The sequence below is a fragment of the Bicyclus anynana genome, chromosome 3 (assembly GCF_947172395.1).
Source record: "Bicyclus anynana chromosome 3, ilBicAnyn1.1, whole genome shotgun sequence".
NCBI lineage: Eukaryota > Metazoa > Arthropoda > Insecta > Lepidoptera > Nymphalidae > Bicyclus > Bicyclus anynana.
Genome location: NC_069085.1, coordinates 14,227,373 through 14,243,641, shown reverse-complemented (window position 1 = coordinate 14,243,641; position 16,269 = coordinate 14,227,373). Strand labels below are relative to the sequence as shown.

The window sequence follows — 16,269 nt, the reverse complement described above, 5'->3', positions numbered from 1 at the left end:
TTATTATTATTATTATTTAAAGAACTCTTCCACAAATGAAAAGCTACATAATCGGCGAGTATCATAGGCTATATTTTATCCCCGTATGCCCACTGGAATGACAACATAGTATAATAAAACACAGCAGCAAAGTTACACAAGTTAATTATTCAAATCAAAAATATTTTGTTTATGACACTAATAACGATCAACTACATGAAATCGGAAACGGAAGTAGCTCCCATTCGACTGGGGATATCATGCTCGCGCGCAACCTAACTCTACGATCCGAAACAACACGTCACTTCCGGCCATAACCACTGTATGTACCGCTAACAGGTGTTTTAATATCATTAATTTTTAATGTACAATTACCACGAAAACTACTACGTTTGATATCCAATTAATGATAGTATCATCAACAATATTTTATACCTTATATACCTATGTTACGTGCCTGCAAATACACCCCAAAAAGTGATCCCAATTTACTGAGCTGAGCGCACACATGCAAAATTTTGTGTTTACTTACATTATATATTTAAGTATTTATAGTTTTTACACTTCCTTATCACACAACTCGACGTTGTAGACAATATTTAGGTATTATTTGTTTCGTTGTTTAATAATCGACTAAATGAGATTAAGGCAATTGGGCACATATTTGTCCGCCTCAGTTTTGATGAGTGCGCTATCTCTAGTATAAAATGTCGTTTAGTATCATTTTTAGGATACTACTATGCCAAAAAGACAATGAAAAATCGGTTAATTGTTACTTCTTCGAAACTTCAAGTAATCACTAGGTACATAGATAAAACAAAGGTTTATATATATCCACGGTTCCCGCACGGTTTTTTGAGAAGCTGAAATCCACGCGGACGAAGTCGCGGGCGTCCGCTAGTACTAAATAAACCAAAAAATAAAGACAAAGAACAAAATATATAGTCAAATAACCAAAATATCTTATGACATTTCGACAACCGACAAAAATTCAACTTCCGTTAGACCATTAATTTATATAATCAGCATCGCATTGGACAAACTCAAGCAAACATAATAAGTACAACTAAAGAGAAACGAAACCCTAATAACACGTTCTAACACCACGCACGGGGCATCCAACAATTTACCTGTTACGAATTAGACAGAACCCGTCATTTGAGTATCGGTAGCTAGCGTGCATCGTTACCTTAATTTGATTTCTTTCACGAATTCTACGGCGCCATTTGGCCACTAATAGGGCCGTTAAGCCTCGCAATTTGCCTTAAACTCAAAAAAAGACAACCCATAACTCGACATGAGTAAATCCGTGAGCTTCGTGCACTGGTTATTGCTCATTATGATAATTCTCGGTTTTTGCCTTCCGTAATGAGGCACGTCAGACGTCCAGTTGCAACTTGAACTGTTTAGCAGAATTGATTACTTGAATGAGATCACGTAATCAATTCTACTTCAGTTTCATGTTTTTCGAAAGTGTACATGCACGCTATTGTTTTCAAATTATCGGTTAAACGTTGCCGATTCTTAATACGTACCAGACTTTTGACGAAAGGTTATGTTTTTTGAGCGATTGATTGATTGACGCAAATTTTAGGTATCATTCTTTAGCACGCATTGCAGATTCAAATCATAACTCATTAGAGCTACCCGGCACCAAAACAACACATTTCGCCTCGTGTGGTTTGTATTTTTTGGAGTTCTATAGACATATGAGTACGCTCACATATAGGTATAAGATTGCTAAAGGTTTAGCGCTTTAGCTTTTAGCGATGTCTGTTCTGTGAATTCAGTCCACCACGCTGGTCCAATGCGGATTGGCAGATTTCACACACGCAGATAATCAAGATAATTCTCTGGTTCAGTCAGTAAATCAATTCGCTAGGCTCGAAATATATTAAGGTGTCATGCAATACAGCTCAGGTGGTTCTAATGAGCTTTAAGACTGTTTCTCAGATTTCAATAAGACATCAACATTGTATCTATACGTTTTATGTTAAGTTAATGAAGTTGATATTAGATCTTTTCCAATTTTCAATTACTGTTTTTTTTTGCTTTGTTCATTAAATTATGACATATTACTGACAAACCAAATTTCTGACAATACAAAAATAAAAGCACTTAAAATATCAAATGACAATTGGATAGTAGGTAATTTGATATGACTTGTGAAGAAGGGTAATGAGATGTTAGCTTTTTGTTATGAAAATTACCGTGTGTATGACAGAGAATTAGTTTTAGTAATGTATGCTCGGTTTTTGGGACGCGTTGGCGGAGTACCGCAAGGCTTAATCACCGGTGTTGCTCGTCTCTTCACGGGTTCTCGACAGCCTTGTAATTAACAACTTAGAGCGTTTTAATCTATGCTTTTAATTATACTATTCCATGTGGATAGTGACGACCTATTTGATGCTGTTAAGAAGCTTGTAACCAAGAATTTTCGGTTGCGATTCTCGGGATTTTATACTCTGTATATTGGCTTAAATGTATTATGATATAATAACAACAATACAGCCGTTGCTTGATACCGTCCTAAAAATTAAAATATCATCATTATCCACCTATTTTTCTAATCAGCCATGAATAAGCTTTACTTTATTAGAAACTTAAAAAGGCGTTAGAAGATAAATAAAAACGTTAAAAAACTCAAAATTCATTGGATAGAAGCAGGCGTTACTTTGCGGAAGTTCATCATGATTATATAATGATTTATTTATTTTGCTATCATCCGCGAAAATTCGGCGAACCCATGCGACAACGTCACCCAGGTCCGACAAAATACTCTCTACGTGCGTTTCACCCCGAAACCGGAGCATCCTCAGGAGATGTTGACTCTACAACGTGCAATTGCACGTTGTAGAGTCAACTGGGTGACGTTGTCGCATGGGTTCGCCGAATTTTCGCGGATGATAGCAAAATAAATAAATCATTATATACTCAAAATTCATTTAATAATTTCCATTAGACTTAGTTTAGAAGCACTTTTGAAATGTTAAGTTATTTCATGATTTAATGGTGGTAATTAAAGTCGAAAACTTAAAATTAAAGTTACGATGGTTCCAAGCCTCGGTCCGACAAAAGCCACAACAACCTCAGCCAAGGTTTATTTCTTCTTACTTGTTCTCTTATGTTGTTGTTGGTTCTTACTGCCGTTCTACGTTATTGGTCTTATGGTCTCAAATGTAAACTACTCAGGTATAATTGAATATACTCGCATCTTCCAAGATATATGCTACCATGAAAGTGTAGATCGTCTATGGTGTGATGTCAGAACATGATATTTCTATCATTGAATTATACCTACATACTAAAACACGCGTTTAGTACAAAAATGTAATTACCACCCAAATTATATTAAACTTAGCTACATCACTATATTAAGCCTTAGTAGCTGAATTCGAACCATTGACCTTGAGGTCGAAAATCCCGTCCGTCAGAACAAAGTCACACCCACTTCTAGAACAAGTTTCGATTAAGTTGAAGGGGTAAGTGGAATATTGACCATGTTAATTGTCAATAACTCTAATAATAATAATATTCTTATTTTAAGTCTAACTAAATAAAACATTGTCGGTGACATATTTAGTTAGCTATGTCGATTGTTATTTTTCTAGAAAAGTTATACTAATCATCATCCGTTTCTTAGTGCATATGCACTATTGTAACAAAAGACTTCTAACTATCATTTAACAAAGATTTCTAGTATTATCTACCAGTAATCTAGTAACACAATCGGCAGGCACACTGCAGCGGTTGCATTGTTTATAATAACGCAAGTAAATAAAGGCTAACAAGTGGGTAATAGGCATACAATCACCAACACAATGTTCAATGGTCATCGATATTTTACGAGAGCCCACAAAAACTTCTTTAGAACATCACTTAGCTAACAATTGTATTCAGGAGTACAGTAACAGTTATTAGCGCGATGTTTCTCACGTGAATCGGAGTATCATTGTGACTAATTTACGGTGTATTAGTATTACGGGTAACGTGTTTCAAATGGTGCATTTATTGTAATTGAAAACTGTTCGTCGCTTTTAGAATAGGTACGACGATGATCCCTCGGGCAATAGTCTTACTTACTTTTAAGTACTTCTTTACTAAGATATTAATTTACTTTTAGTAGAATGTGAATATGTAGTATGACTTTCTGTGTAGGTACTTACTGTCTATATGCTTATTGCGTTTAACTCTACGAATATTAGATTTTGTTTAAAAATACAAGTATGTGCGAGAAAATAGTAGTATTTTTTAAGAAGAATTACCACAAAGCAAAAAAATAAACACATACCTAGGTAAAGTTAGTCGCTAAAATAATCAAGTTACGACATTATACAATAGCTCTAAGGAGATCCTTACATTGCAACTATATTGTCTTTGCATACTAATACTAGTAGTTTGTATGGGATATATTAGCAATGTAATGCGTGCTATAAAAATCATGAATGACCAAACCTAGCATCCGTGGGCTTTATAAATAATGTGAAGGAGCGTAAACTAGAAACAATGTAGACAGTGTGTCTCCGTGTGTCCATCGATAGTTCGGATAGTCGATACGGCCGCAGGTAGGTATGAATGGCGGCGCCCCGCTGGCCGTGAGTTATGCGGCGGGCTCCCGGGGCGCGGCCGGTGCCTTCACACCTCCGCCCGCGTGTGGTCCGCGCTTTACGAGCCGAGGCTGCTGCGCGCGCGCGGCGACGACCGCATGCCACACTGCACCATCGCCGTTTGGCGTTTTTCTATTTTTTCCATGTTTTGATACTAGTATCGTCGATGTAAGCTATAGTTAAACATAAGCTGTATAGATATTTTCATACAAGTATTCCTGCGTCGTCTATAATTTACGTCTACCCTGTTCGTCATCTCCACAGAAAGAAAGAAATTATTATTATTTGTACATTACATTTCAAACTATAAAGACTAGGATTGTGTACGTACCTATATGTGCACCCTATAGATTTAGATAAATCTATAAAGTTTCGACTGTGGAAACACAACTCAGATTAAGACATAATCAACAATACCAGCCGATGGACGTCACTGCGGGCACAACAACAACAAAAATAGTGTCAATCTCAAAGCATTTTTAAAGTTACGTTCTACGCTGTTTGACGTAGTTTTAGTCACAGATATAAGAAGAAGCGTCAGCTTTTAGCGATCTCTGTTCTGTGGTTTTAGTGGTAACTGATTTTTAGGTAAATGAACTTACGAAAAGTTTTCGGACGTACGGTGTTTTAAGATGTTTCTAACTTGAGCGTTTTGTAATCTCGGCCTGATTTTGGTGATGGTTATACCACTTTCTACATTTACTGTTTATGGTGGATCTTATCTTTTGACCATCTCATAAATACATCAATATCATCTCATCTCATAAATACATCAATCAAAAGAATACATCAATAAGAGGAACATGCAGATTAGAAAAATAATATTGTGTTGGCTACTTGTTGCATAACACCTATCGAAGCCCACCTAAATCTTCCGGCGTTACTAGAGTAGATGTCCTGTGCGCAAGTATTATAATATTAGTCACATTAGTGTGTATACGTCTCTGGAAATTATTTTATTTCTCAGACTTATTACGGCCTGCCGGGTTTCCTTCGAGATACGATACTGGCCGCCGCCATTTTTATTGGACAGGAAGGAAATTCTAACGTTTAATATATTGTGAGTAAAATGTTCGGCTTTTATTTATTTAAGTACCCGTGAGTATGAATCCGGTGTAGGTTGCGCCCAGAAGCTACTTTGGATTTTTGTTTTTATTATTTTGTTTATTCCGTATTCTAAACATTGAACATGGTGCTAAATCTTGTGACTGCCATAATTGAGTGTATGACATTATTTCTTAAATATGATGCTGGACATTTTACTTTTTTAAGAAAAATCGTTTTTTCGAACTCGCCAGCAAAGTTATGAGCTGTTTTTTATAATTTTATGTTTTTATAGTTGCTTATCTTTAGAAATAATGGAATCTCTCCATTCTGTCATTCCCTATTCTTGATCCTGGACGTAAAAATGAGGTGTGTTATAAGTTAGACGCGTCTGTCCGGCCTGTATCTGTGGCAACGTAGTTTCTAAGCTAATGAACCAATTATGATGCAGTTATTTGTTTTAAAGCTCAAAAATCGAGATAGTTCTTATGAGCAGCAAGCAATATAACTACGAGTACTATAGTCTATGAAACGGTGAAGGAAAATGTCTTGAGGAAACCTGCATACCTGAGAATTTTCTTAATTCTCTACGTGTGTGGAGTCTGCCAATCCGCATTGGGTCAACGTGGTGGACTATTTGGCCTAACCCCTGTCATTCTGAGAGGAGACTCAAGCTCAGCAGTGAGCCGAATATGGGTTGATGATGATGACTATAGTCTACAAACTATAAACTGTGCTATAAACAATTAACTAACAATAGTTGTTTTTTTTTCTTTCGAATATACTTCCACCGTACGAATTACCTACACCACAAGTTATTATTTTGAGTAGGTATATGATACTGGTTTAAGACACATTATTTCACCTTTTATGAGTATGGTGATGCCAAAGAAGGTGCTGTCCAATTTCATCTTACGTCTTTCATGTAGGTACGTCGTAATAATTTCTGTCTATTTATTATTTAAACACCAACTAAACAATTGAAAGTTACGGCCATTTTATGTATGAGTAATATTTATTGAATTTATATACCTACAGATTTATTATTCAATATATCTTCAGTAGGATGCCTATATAATAAATAGTACCTACCGTCTGTATAGGAGTAGGTACATATTGGAAGAGTTGAATGAATGAATGAATGAATGATATTTTATTCATGAAAATGTAGGTTTAACATGATGGTACATATTATAGAATTGAGCCTTTATACATTTTACCATAACTGGTGTATGAATTATCTTAAATAATTAAATACATTTGAATGAAGAAAAAAAGAATCTAAATTAATACAATGTCACAATTAGAAAATAATAAGTTAGAAAATGTCCATGTCCATAAAATAATCTTGAATGTCATAATAACTTTTTTTAATAATAATTTATAAATTTTACATTTAAATATTGACCAGGGCATCTCTTTTAGACTATGAGGAAGTTTATTATATATTTTTATTGCCATACAAAAAGAGAGTTGCATCCTACAAGATGTTCCCGCAATCGTCATACATTTCAGGGCTTCATTTTTAGTTTGGATTCAATACTGCTAAGAGATTTGATTAAAGTTTTATTAATATGTAACTACTTATATTAAAGTTTTATTTTAATAATTACTTTTTGTATTAGCGATTATCTATACTAATATTATAAAGCTGAAGAGTTCGTTTGTTTGATTGAACGCGCTAATCTCAAGAACTACTGGTCCGATTTGAAAAATACTTTCAGTGTTAGATAGCCCATTTATCGAGGTAGGCTATAGTATATAGGCTATATATTATCCTCATACTCCTACGGGAACGGGAACCACGCGGGTGAAACCGCGCGGCGTCAGCTAGTATTACATACGATTAGGTACCGAATACCAATACGACGTGTTTTATGCTCCAAATTTATTCAGAATTTCAACGCAGGTTCTAGATTTCAGGTTTTATAGATGGCAACTGTGTATTAGGCTGTAGACTTTATGTTTTCATTGGATTTTCAACTCTATTATAAAAACATAGAGTTGAAAATCGTAAGGATTAAAATATAAGTATATAGATGGATATGTCTGTTATATTTTATTTATTTGTATGTTAAGTCCGGTTATTTATCGCCGTCCTACTGCCCGGGAGATTTATGCGTCCACAAGAAATCACGGCAGCTACCCTTTTATTTTAACTGAGGATATTTATTTGTTACTTGATAAAGACTTTAAGAAAAGAAAAAAACCAAATAAACAATATATTACTTACCTACCTACATACAAAGAAATTCATACGTACTTATAGTATGCAAAAGTGAATTTGTTTGTTACGATTTCATGGCTAAACTGTTGAACTAATTTTATTCTTTAAAATTCTTTCTCCAATGGTGTCTACGTTATCTAAGGGTAATATCTTAATTATTTCTTTAATCCCACGGGAGCGGCAAACATGACTTCAACGATTCTTCATCATCATCATCATTATTAACCCATATTCTGCTCAATAGCTGAGCTCGAGTCGCCTCTCAGAATGAGAGGGGTTAGGCCAATAGTCCACCACGCTGGTCTAATGCGGATTGGCAGACTTCACACACACAGATAATTAAGAAAATTCTCAGGTTTCCTCACGATGTGTTTCCTTCACCGTTTGAGACACGTGATATTTAATGTCTTACAATGCACACAAGGAGGCAGAGGTCATATTCACTGGGCTATCACGGCTGTTTATCATCCATCTTTAGACCTCCTTATTTCGGCAGGTCACAAATCCATTGACCATGGACTTTACCGGGATGAAAAGGGGCCTATTACATATGTTATCTGTGCCTAAGTATTTCAAATTTCAACAAAATCGCCTCAGTAGCCGCAGTTCAAAGCAGGAACAAACATACGCACAATCTTTCGCTATTAAGTATAATATTAGTGTGACTACTAATCCCGGTGGCTTTAATAATACCCAGTATACATATTACATAGTGATATAAGATAATAATAATTAATAATGAATGAAACGAATTAATTAATGAACTAACCTATATACTATTTCCAAGTGGAGCTTACTTACAAGGGCTTACTTATTGTAGAATGAAAAAAAAATGCGTAAGTACTCGTAGGTATAGAAATTATATATACCTAGTATACATATTACATAGTGATATAAGATAATAATAATTAATAATGAATGAAATGAATTAATTAATGAACTAACCTATATACTATTTCCAAGTGGAGCTTACTTACAAGAGCTTACTTATTGTAGAATGAAAAAAATGCGTAATTACTCGTAGGTATAGAAATTACTAATATTACACCGTAAGTCAGAGCAAGCCGGGGGCGTATGTAAGAGATTTATTGAACGACTACTGTATTTTCTCATATGGTCGTACCTCGCCAACTGAGAGTGAATAAGTGGAATTTATTTTGCATTTAAATCCACAATGGTTTCACGGTTTGGACTCAAATACGTAGTCCAAGGTCAATGCTTATTGCTTATCCAGATCTCCTGGCTTCAAGTTTGCTCTATTAGGAATGAGACTACAAATTATGTTTTAAAAAATATATTTAAAAAAAAAAATACACAAAGCAAATAATTAATTTTGGAAGTTTGGAATTTAAAATAAAACGGCTCTACCTCAAGTAGAATTTTACAAGCTAAAAAAAAGGTTTATTCCATGAAAAAAACGTCATAAAATATTAATTAGGTAGGTATGTATCTACCAATACCATTATATACCATATCTATCAATAAATTATACTAAAGCCAAATTCGTTGTGGAATGTTTATGAATAAACAAATTAATGATGGTATAAATCGATAGTCTTTTCGCGCATAATAATATTTTTTATTAACTTGTTTCTATTAAATTAATGACAATAAATTTAGAAAAGCAAGCTTAGAAAAATCAGATATTTCTTTGGAATAACATTAATAAAAAAAAACAAAATGTAATTTTAAATAAATTAGGTATGAAATGACATGCGTTTTCATTTTTAATTTGTTTGTTGATAATCATTCCACATTGAATTTGGCTGTAATACTTTAAAGTCTTCTATCTCTAAAATATGTGTTTATAAAGCACCACACACGAGCTTATTAAACCACGGAAAGACTAACAGCAAGATTTAACCCGTTCGTAGATCCCATTTGCAGATTCATTCTCTTAGATGAAGTTATTGTTGTACGGACCACGGCTTTGTACGCTACATGACTCTATTAAACTGCTTCATATTTCACACACTCGCCCACCACACGTCAGCTAAATAAACTAATTATAAAAATATAGTATTGTTCACCAAGAACATGTTAGTTATTTTTAGTTGTTAGTTATATTTATATATTTTATGTACACAGATTAAAGAATAGTAGGCAGATAGAGTGCACGGAACATGATGGCGTCGTAGCCGTTCCAAATACAAAACAACACTAAGCATTGCATTAGTAATTTTCAATAATATTTAAGAAAAATGGCGTCTTATATTTATAAATATTTTAAAAACTGTTCACAAAAACTAAACTAAAATAAAATGGAGTATTTTTTTATTGGTAACTATTGATTATTATTTTAATTTCCGTAGTTGTTGTTAGTGTTAAATTATTAAATACAAATTGTGAAAAAAGATTGTATTTGCGGATGTTATGGAGACGCGTGAAGTTTGGTTTTTTATAGATTTCACCGGCTTCACCACGCTCCTTGTAAAAACTCATTCTGGACATTCTTTATTTTTTTCTAATGAATACGAAATCACGATTTAAAAAGTCACGTGATTTCGTATTCAGGAACATGATCTTCGCGGGTGTAACTGCGGACACAGCTATTAGATCGTAGTTAACCTTTAAAGACATGCCTTCTCGGTATAAATTCTCAATTCTCATAATTTCAGAAGAGCACATTTAACATCATTAATTTCAAAATCAAAGTTAGGCTCAGTTTACAAGCACTTTTAACACGTCAGTTGACTTTTTGTAAAGATTCTACCACCGGTTCGGAAGGCAGGTTCTGCTAAGAAGAAACCGGCAAGAAACTCAACAGTAGCTCTTTTTAAGAAATCATACAGTATTATAATTTACAATTGATGATAACATTACAATTTCTTACAGTTTTACTTTTTGTGTGAAGGTGGAAGCTGATCCAATGGCCTCGAAGCGCTTTTATCTTTAAGGAACTCATCAATAATTGAGACTGAGGAGGGGAAAAAACCGGCTTCAACCGGCCTAAATTCAATATAATTCTGTTGATGTTCTGATGTATACATTTGTTTGGTTAATTGTTGCAAACAAAACAATATCAAAATTGATATTAAGTACCTACCCTACTCATTGACAAATCAGTGTGTCCCACAGGTAACCTTAACCTCTTAGTAATATGTCAAAAAGAAATGATAAATAAAGTACATAGGTACCTACCAGATTCACGTAAGCGCGGTAGGCTACAAGATATCATGTTAAGCTACCGTATGAGGACAACTTAACTTTAAGCTCAAGACAAACGATCGACAATCTGTGTTTTTTAGTCCAGTTGTTTTAGGTTTTATCTGCGAAAAATTCTTATTGAGCTTAATTTTTGTTATTATTATTTTATTTATTATTTTTTAATGAATTAGGACATACTAAAACTATACTTTTATACAATTGCAACCTGCATACAAATTATTAGTGATAAAAATGTCATGAAATGTGTTGAAATAAATTTTTCATTTCTCATACTCGGAAAGTAGTGTTGTTTTGATTGTGGAAAATGCTTAGGGAGGGAATAACTCATACATATTGGGTGGAAATGCATATGAAGGGAGCCTGCCTGCCTGCCTGTCATTAGTGGTTCTTCGAGTAGGATGAAACGAGATTATAACGTCATTCACCTTGGAGAGCGCCACCTAGCGGGGAGTAGCCACTACTCTCAAATTGGACGACTTTGAATCGAAATGAAATTTCCTCATATTCGAAATTATAAGTAGAGAGTTTAACACGGGTAAAAGAATTAATTCCTACTCGGACTATAGCCGCTCTCGCTACGCTCGTGCGTCTAAATACCTCGGGAATTGATTCTTTCCACCCTCGGTTAACAATCTACTATTTCCTGACAAATATAACATTATATGTAGTTAGGTACAATTTTGGGGTTGATACATTTATTGATATAAACATGAGTAATATTTCTGTTCTTCCTCTCTTCACTCATTAATCTCCACTGTGAAAATATACTGTATTTTTGTGTGTTGAATATACGAATTCTGCTGTCGTGCTTTATGTAGTGGCCGACAAAGTACGACAGGACTTCTAGGATGTCGTACTTTGTCGTAAGTCGACATTTTGTATCCAGCCTAGCGGGTTTATATTGCACGGGCGAGATGCAATCAGGACGCTTACAAATCGCACCGAGCGAAGTAGGCGCGATTGAGTTATTATATCTTCCTGTTAGGCTACTTGTTTTTGTGGTCGGCTGTGTTTTTATTAATTACGAGCTATAAATAATAAATATTTTATGTGTAATGCGATACTCGCGCAGGTTAGCAGCAGATGAGACACAGTGATACCTCGCGCGACTGTACTCCGTATTATTCAACTTTATTGTCATTTTTAACAATTTTTTTTTCTTTGTTGGAACGCACGAACCAAATTTTAAACGGGTGCATTGTCTTATATTTTTTATGCAAAATACGACATGATATAATAAAAAGGAGATAACGTCATTTTGCCACCGTAAACAACGAAAAGTATTTTTTTCGTTGTGTGGGTAATACAAAAATGTCAGGTCAATCACCGAACGATTTTAAAATAATATGGTAAGTGCCAATGATGACCATGCTCTGTCGGCTGTGCCAAACACAATATAATTTATGTAATGCGGGCTACAAACCTTCAGTTTTAACTGTGTAGTGTTATTTAATCATCAATCAAAATCATTAGAAAAAATCTGTAGTTACAGTTCTCGATTTTTCCTACATTCGGACTAAGAGTACATCGCGATATTAAATACAGTATTAATTTTTGTGTCAAAAACTCAATGTTAACAACGAAGGGATGCTATCTTTCTGTTCTGTGGGAGAAATTAAAAGAAGAAAAAACATTGCAAAATTATTAAGAGCAGTCTCCAAACTGTATGCTACTCCTGTAAACTTTATACTATGTATTATATAATCAATTAGCTTGCAAGTTAGGCTTGAGATCCAAACTACTGTCAAGACAACGATAACCGAAAAGCTCTTATGATGGCTTATTTTTTGTTACTATTTTGTATATAGGTACATATATTTAGTCTGCATTCTTAAAAAAATGTACGTCATTAAATAAGAGAATAATTTATAGAACCGCAAATAGGACTGTTGCATCTACCTGTAGTACAACTAAAGCCTGTCATCGAGGAATGGTTCGTTAGAAGGCGTGACGCTGCAAGCCTAGGTCTCGTTAGACGCAGTCTTTGTCCCTGCCGGTTAGACTCACCCTATAACTTTATAGAAAATCCTTATTTGATTTCGAAAATTTTCTTTATGAAAGTTATTAAATTAGGTTATGTGAAATAATTTTCATCTTTTATTTTTGTATTACTATGTTTGAAAACGGTATTTTTTTTTTGAAAAATTACGTTTTCATAGTAATCGTACCTATAATTTCCACATCCATTAGGCTGCTGATAAAAAGCATTGATGAAGTCTTTTGCGCTTGCCCAGAAAATAGCTATTCACTCTTACCTTGAAGGTACTTAAATTATGTGTATGATAGGAAGCAGCTGCTAAACTCTGGATTCCGCATTTTAGCAGTTCAAATTAGAACTTAGAAGCATAACGATTGGTTCCTAGACAGCATGGCGATGCCAGTTTATAACGTTATACTGTTTTGTAATTTTAAAAAAATATACACCGCACCATAATCGAAATTATTCAATACGCCTTACAAAGTAATATTTAAATTGAAAGACGCGACACTTTAACCGTCACCGAAATATTTGAGTCACGTGCTCCGAGCACGACTTGGATACTGTTGTTAACTTTAAACGGACCCCGGAGGCTTTGTTTTTGTATTGACGGACTGACAAGACACTGAATAACTCCTTAAAAATACCCCTACAATATTACTGACGTACCTAATATGACAGCAGATTCATGTGAACGTATGTATGTTTGTATGTAATCAATCAATCAAAAACAGCGAAATTGGTATGGATTTTAGTACACAAAAAGTCTCGCATATTATTTTTGAGGCAAATGTGAACTTCTCACGTTTCGCCAGGATTCCATCTTTGGTTATTGTGTCGATAAGCTTTAAGTTTAACATAAAAAAGTTTTATATGTGCTAGCAATTTCACCCACTACCATATTATATCCTTGAAGAATGTTTATCACTTTAAAAAAAAGGTACCTGAACCACCACTGTAGTTTTAGAAACTAAATAATCATAACCGATCGAACCGCTTTAGAGTTCTAGTGAGACTAACAAACAATAATTATTCTTACTCAGAATACAGAAAACTCTGTATTCTGAATTTACTTACTACGGAATGCCCGCGAATCCGTTGACGTGAAACTTTGTACAAAACTCGCAACAACCATGGACTTTCCAAGATACGAGTAAGCATAAGTGTTAATCTAGTGTATAATCTATCTCCATGTAAAATTTCGGCCAATTCGTTTCAGTAGTAGTGGCGTGACAACAACAACAATGCAACAAAGATACAACCATCACCCACAAATCCATGGTTCGAATTCTGGGTCGGGCCAACAAAAAAAATACGTTAGTGGGATTTTTCTTACAAGAAAAATCTTAATAGCGGCCTAGAGTTGGAAGTCGGCGGTATTGGCAAACCCCCGGGCCTCGTGCCCGTGTCTAGAGCACGTACAGCCGTCAGTCCTGCGCCTGATCTTTCACCGGTCGTGTCGGTCTGCCGTCCCATCGGACTAAGAGAGTAAAGGAATAGAAAGTGCACTTATGCTTGCGCACACACTTGTACACTATAATATCTCCTACGTGCATGGTTAATCTCAGAATGAGATCGGCTGCTGTGGTCGAAAAACAACAATTCGGTTGGAAGCATATTATTATTAGGATAATTTATGATGAAAGAAAAGACTACCTTTTCGTAAGCAAAACCCATATAACTTAAAAAGGTCCAACTGTACCTCGTAACAGTATAGCCCGCAAAATAGCCCAAAATGTAGCCCGTAACAACGTCGCCGGGGGCGTCTCGCACACGTCCCTTAATGTGCCGATTATTTATTGTCATTATGCGCCATTACCGCTGCTAATAGTCCACGCCGCACGACACACCGAAAATTATTTTACGAACGACATTTTAAACGGTTTCGTACGAGAAATTCAAGCCACGTGCCTTGTATTGTAGTAAGAATTTCTTTAGCTCATATTATTTTTTATTGGTACTTCATGGACCTTATTTCGATAGCTCTATACAAGACATTAGGTGCTTAGACTAGACAGACAAAGCTGCTGGTCGGCGGGCCTAATGAAAGTTTATCTGTATAATTTTTTTCCTGTTAATAAAAGTTGAATTAATTTATATTTTGGCTTGTTTCAGATATTCCGCGGCCTGCCCACCAAAGTTCCAGTTAATAAAGATTTTGTACACATATCTATATTAATTTATAATTAAACTATAATAACTTTATTTATTTATTTTAATAAAACCTTTCTTTAAACATCGACTTTTATTTCTAAGCTATAATTATTCCCTTTAAGGTGGGAGGCATATAGTGGACGTGGACCGTTAAAATGTGTTGATAATGATGATCATTATAAAACTACATCCAGGTCAGGGAGCCGCTCGCAGTTTTTCTCTCCCTTTTACGCTGGATCTGGCACTTACATGGTCAATCCGTGGAATACTATCTATAGTCAATATACGTCATATAGACTATATTTGTTATGAAAATAACATTGACATAATTTTCATAAAAACTGTTATATTTACACCGGAATATTTCATAAAACATTTAAATTGAAGACCAAAAGAAGCTAGCAAAAAGTACCAGGTAGTGAAACAGCTTTGTCATCCCATCACACTGGAATGATGTGAAAACAAAAAAAAAATAATATAAATCGACACGCTTGTCGACGCCATACTTGTTTAAACCAGTAATAAATTAACTATAGGTAGGTTCCGGTAAAAAATGAACAGTTGCTTTCACACGATATGTTATTTGTCTTAAGTCAAATTGGTCGCGCCCTCACTCGGGCCACCGTGTAGTATTTTGTGACAAATGGGACATCTTTAAAATTACGTGTAAAATATTTATTTTCTGTGAGGTCAAATTAATTAGGTTGTCATATTTATGTATAGGTAGGTACTTTATTTAGTCTGTCATTTATTTATTTGTCCTTTTTTAATTGTTAACAATGTTTATAAAATACAAAATATGCTTAATACAAAACACAATTAGAAAATTATACAAAAAATTCAACTCTCCCGTGGTCATGGCTCCAGAGTGAGGAAAATCCCCACAATACGCGCCGTCTCAAGAACAACTGCCTTCTACTTACTATACTCAAGGTGTTGGTAAAAGCTTTTCGCTATGCTTTATTTTTATTATATTACAACAATACATACGTACATAGCCATGTAGCCTTAAATTAACGCATAGCTTAATGGGTTATATTATATATCCTAGAAAAACACTTATGCCATGCTCAACACACAAAAAAAATCCGAAAGTTCAGGGAGTCGAACCC

The 16,269-nt window shown here is 34.7% G+C and overlaps 1 long non-coding RNA gene across 1 annotated transcript in view; it reads left to right on the top strand.

The window, feature by feature from the left end:
- LOC112058305 (uncharacterized) overlaps nucleotides 1-15,239 on the top strand; it is a 410,398-nt gene extending 395,159 nt beyond the window's left edge. Inside the window, exon 5 of the long non-coding RNA XR_008252210.1 lies at nucleotides 15,119-15,239. This is a non-coding gene — a long non-coding RNA (uncharacterized LOC112058305). The remainder of the gene's footprint in view (nucleotides 1-15,118) is intronic.
- Nucleotides 15,240-16,269: the final 1,030 nt, after the last annotated feature.